We start from the raw sequence: 229 nt of genomic DNA on the forward strand, positions 1-229 counted from the left end.
CGTGAGAGCCCTGGGCTGGGTAGGGAGAAGGCGAGTCCCCCGCAGCCGCTCCCGGCAGGTCCTGGGGTGCTGCTGGGCCCCAACGTCCGCCCAGGGCTCGGGCAGCCCCCACCGCCGCGGCTTTTCCCGCCTTCACCCGCGCTGGGAAAGCCTCCGACCAGTTCTCCTCGCTTGTAAGAGTTTATATCCCCCGCTGGAGAGACAGCGAGGATCTAATGGCTGGTGGTTG

Source organism: Fulmarus glacialis, unplaced genomic scaffold, assembly GCF_000690835.1.
Source record: "Fulmarus glacialis isolate BGI_N327 unplaced genomic scaffold, ASM69083v1 scaffold36161, whole genome shotgun sequence".
In the NCBI taxonomy this organism is placed as follows: Eukaryota; Metazoa; Chordata; class Aves; order Procellariiformes; family Procellariidae; genus Fulmarus; species Fulmarus glacialis.